Here is a 5,000-nt window from a genome sequence, read left to right as displayed (position 1 = left end):
CAACTGGTGAACATTATGTTGTGAAGGCGAGCTCCACTGTACTTACCACCGGGTATGGTGTTCGTACAACCATCAGTAAACATGTGAACCAACGACGATCGAAGGAATAAATTCCGTTCTCAGCATCGTTGGCTATGATCGGGCAATTTACGGGCTTGCAATCCTCCTATGCACCTGGCAATGTATGGTAGTGTTTCCTGCTGCTTTCCTGATTTGGATGTGTACCATGGCCTTTATCAGGCACTCTCTACTAGCTCCGGAATCGAACCCTGATTCCCGCTTCCCGTCACAACCATGGTAGTCCTCTACACTACCATCAATAGTTGATGGGGCACAGTCAAGTGAAAGATCGGTACCAGACTTCAACTCAATCGGCCGATTGGTTTAACTAATAAGTGCACCGGTCCTACCACCTTCAGAAGCAGCATTCCGGCCTGTTGCATGTATTAGCTCTGGTTTTCATCAATCTTCCCCTGCTGTGTTATACTGAGCTTATGCGGTTTCTCGATTGTCGTGCAAAGTGTGTTATCACACATACCCAATATGCTCAACTCTCATGTTCGTTTGACGCACCAAACTTTATTAGTGATGCACCACACAACAGGTTTTAATATACGCGATCGTGTGTGTTTCAGTGTGAACTTGGTGCGCCAAGTCCATTTGTGATGCATCACTTAGCTAACCATCTTTCGGGACTGTTTAGGGTATGTGCTCCTCCACATCTATGCTTACTCGTACACATTCTCTGTCAATAGGTTTAAGATCGGGCATTCTACCATATCATTGCCTTAATGCTTTCAAATCAAGGCTACCAGGGTAGCCTAATTGCGTTCGAAACTCAACTTGTGAGCTGTCGGCCCTAGAAGTTTTTTAGGCTGCTAGGACCTCTCTCTATATTTTGCCTTTGGACTTCTCGAAGCTCAACTTGTGAGCAGTTCCATGCACCACTACCCGTATCTCTTAGCTTAGTTCTAGCCATGTGCGTTCAAAGCTCAACGTTAAGCTGTGTCCTGCACCACAATCGTTATATAATAAGCTTATCTCTAAGCTTTTTTGCGTTCAATGCTCAACGTTAAGCTATCCCTTCGCTTAGAACCTCGCTCTACATTTTGCCTTTGGACTTCTCGAAGCTCAACTTGTGAGCAGTTCCATGCACCACTATAGGTATCTCTTAGCTTAGTTCTAGCCATGTGCGTTCAAAGCTCAACGTTAAGCGGCCTCATGCACCACAACCCTTGTATCTTAAGCTTATCTCTAAGCTTTTTTGCGTTCAATGCTCAACGTTAAGCTATCCCTTCGCTTAGAACCTCGCTCTATATTCAACTTTCAGATACCTCAAAGCTCAACTTATGTGGTCTGCTATTGCTCTTGAACGGGTACAATATCTGACAGAGGGGGGTTTTTGGCCCAAATTATGCATTATTAGTTTAACCTCCGTCGCAGAACCACATTTGACCAGGTCGAGAAAAAAATTTTTTCGTGACGACCTGGTCCCCCATAGTTAGGGAATGAACATGACATCTTAACCATATTTGACCATTTTCAAATTTCTCGTCGCGGAATGATGACTTTACTAGTAAAATTTGTTCCGGGTAGGGACCTCCCATACAAAATTTTCATCGCTCCAAAAGTGATTTCGTTTCACTTTTCAACATTTACAAGGTCCATAAATCATGTTTTGAGACGATATGGAAAAAAAAATTTTTTGCCCGTCTCGACCAACTCGACCGATGGTGACCACAGCAGGGTGCTCCATACAAATTTTCCTTATGTGGAATTTTCAGTGTAAAATAAGGTTTCTCCAATCGATCGCGGGTTTCACTTTTCATCATTTGCTAGGTCTAACTATGATGTTTTGAGTGGTCCCGCAAAAATTTTTTCTTGGACCGGGCCTTCCTTCCCGGCCCTGTCGGTGTGCTCTGCAGTAGGGTGCTCCATACAAATTTTCCTTATGTGGAATTTTTCAGTGTAAAATAAGGTTTCTCCAATCGATCGCGGGTTTCACTTTTCATCATTTGCTAGGTCTAACTATGATGTTTTGAGTGGTCCCGCAAAAATTTTTTCTCTTAGCCAGTCGACCCTTTCGTCCATGTCGGTGTGTTCTGCAGTAGGGTGCTCCATACAAATTTTCCTTATGTGGAATTTTTCAGTGTAAAATAAGGTTTCTCCAATCGATCGCGGGTTTCACTTTTCATCATTTGCTAGGTCTAACTATGATGTTTTGAGTGGTCCCGCAAAAATTTTTTCTTGGACCGGGCCTTCCTTCCCGGCCCTGTCGGTGTGCTCTGCAGTAGGGTGCTCCATACAAATTTTCCTTATGTGGAATTTTTCAGTGTAAAATAAGGTTTCTCCAATCGATCGCGGGTTTCACTTTTCATCATTTGCTAGGTCTAACTATGATGTTTTGAGTGGTCCCGCAAAAATTTTTTCTTGGACCGGGCCTTCCTTCCCGGCCCTGTCGTTGTGCTCTGCAGTAGGGTGCTCCATACAAATTTTCCTTATGTGGAATTTTTCAGTGTAAAATAAGGTTTCTCCAATCGATCGCGGGTTTCACTTTTCATCATTTGCTAGGTCTAACTATGATGTTTTGAGTGGTCCCGCAAAAATTTTTTCTTGGACCGGGCCTTCCTTCCCGGCCCTGTCGGTGTGCTCTGCAGTAGGGTGCTCCATACAAATTTTCCTTATGTGGAATTTTTCAGTGTAAAATAAGGTTTCTCCAATCGATCGCGGGTTTCACTTTTCATCATTTGCTAGGTCTAACTATGATGTTTTGAGTGGTCCCGCAAAAATTTTTTCTCTTAGCCAGTCGACCCTTTCGTCCATGTCGGTGTGTTCTGCAGTAGGGTGCTCCATACAAATTTTCCTTATGTGGAATTTTTCAGTGTAAAATAAGGTTTCTCCAATCGATCGCGGGTTTCACTTTTCATCATTTGCTAGGTCTAACTATGATGTTTTGAGTGGTCCCGCAAAAATTTTTTCTTGGACCGGGCCTTCCTTCCCGGCCCTGTCGGTGTGCTCTGCAGTAGGGTGCTCCATACAAATTTTCCTTATGTGGAATTTTTCAGTGTAAAATAAGGTTTCTCCAATCGATCGCGGGTTTCACTTTTCATCATTTGCTAGGTCTAACTATGATGTTTTGAGTGGTCCCGCAAAAATTTTTTCTTGGACCGGGCCTTCCTTCCCGGCCCTGTCGGTGTGCTCTGCAGTAGGGTGCTCCATACAAATTTTCCTTATGTGGAATTTTTCAGTGTAAAATAAGGTTTCTCCAATCGATCGCGGGTTTCACTTTTCATCATTTGCTAGGTCTAACTATGATGTTTTGAGTGGTCCCGCAAAAATTTTTTCTTGGACCGGGCCTTCCTTCCCGGCCCTGTCGGTGTGCTCTGCAGTAGGGTGCTCCATACAAATTTTCCTTATGTGGAATTTTTCAGTGTAAAATAAGGTTTCTCCAATCGATCGCGGGTTTCACTTTTCATCATTTGCTAGGTCTAACTATGATGTTTTGAGTGGTCCCGCAAAAATTTTTTCTTGGACCGGGCCTTCCTTCCCGGCCCTGTCGGTGTGCTCTGCAGTAGGGTGCTCCATACAAATTTTCCTTATGTGGAATTTTTCAGTGTAAAATAAGGTTTCTCCAATCGATCGCGGGTTTCACTTTTCATCATTTGCTAGGTCTAACTATGATGTTTTGAGTGGTCCCGCAAAAATTTTTTCTTGGACCGGGCCTTCCTTCCCGGCCCTGTCGGTGTGCTCTGCAGTAGGGTGCTCCATACAAATTTTCCTTATGTGGAATTTTTCAGTGTAAAATAAGGTTTCTCCAATCGATCGCGGGTTTCACTTTTCATCATTTGCTAGGTCTAACTATGATGTTTTGAGTGGTCCCGCAAAAATTTTTTCTTGGACCGGGCCTTCCTTCCCGGCCCTGTCGGTGTGCTCTGCAGTAGGGTGCTCCATACAAATTTTCCTTATGTGGAATTTTTCAGTGTAAAATAAGGTTTCTCCAATCGATCGCGGGTTTCACTTTTCATCATTTGCTAGGTCTAACTATGATGTTTTGAGTGGTCCCGCAAAAATTTTTTCTTGGACCGGGCCTTCCTTCCCGGCCCTGTCGGTGTGCTCTGCAGTAGGGTGCTCCATACAAATTTTCCTTATGTGGAATTTTTCAGTGTAAAATAAGGTTTCTCCAATCGATCGCGGGTTTCACTTTTCATCATTTGCTAGGTCTAACTATGATGTTTTGAGTGGTCCCGCAAAAATTTTTTCTTGGACCGGGCCTTCCTTCCCGGCCCTGTCGGTGTGCTCTGCAGTAGGGTGCTCCATACAAATTTTCCTTATGTGGAATTTTTCAGTGTAAAATAAGGTTTCTCCAATCGATCGCGGGTTTCACTTTTCATCATTTGCTAGGTCTAACTATGATGTTTTGAGTGGTCCCGCAAAAATTTTTTCTTGGACCGGGCCTTCCTTCCCGGCCCTGTCGGTGTGCTCTGCAGTAGGGTGCTCCATACAAATTTTCCTTATGTGGAATTTTTCAGTGTAAAATAAGGTTTCTCCAATCGATCGCGGGTTTCACTTTTCATCATTTGCTAGGTCTAACTATGATGTTTTGAGTGGTCCCGCAAAAATTTTTTCTTGGACCGGGCCTTCCTTCCCGGCCCTGTCGGTGTGCTCTGCAGTAGGGTGCTCCATACAAATTTTCCTTATGTGGAATTTTTCAGTGTAAAATAAGGTTTCTCCAATCGATCGCGGGTTTCACTTTTCATCATTTGCTAGGTCTAACTATGATGTTTTGAGTGGTCCCGCAAAAATTTTTTCTCTTGGCCAGTCGACCCTTTCGTCCATGTCGGTGTGTTCTGCAGTAGGGTGCTCCAACCAAGTTTTCCTAATGAAAGTTTTTCGTGGTTTCGTGTGAGTTAAAAACTCCGGAACTTGGCTTATTTTCACCATAATTTCCACATATGGTGACCAACTCAATAAACGTTTTGTGCGTATCCTATGGACAGTTT

Source organism: Anopheles marshallii, assembly GCF_943734725.1.
Source record: "Anopheles marshallii chromosome X unlocalized genomic scaffold, idAnoMarsDA_429_01 X_unloc_118, whole genome shotgun sequence".
NCBI lineage: Eukaryota > Metazoa > Arthropoda > Insecta > Diptera > Culicidae > Anopheles > Anopheles marshallii.
The sequence above is the reverse complement of the archived record's forward strand: the minus strand, read 5'-3'. Positions refer to the sequence as shown.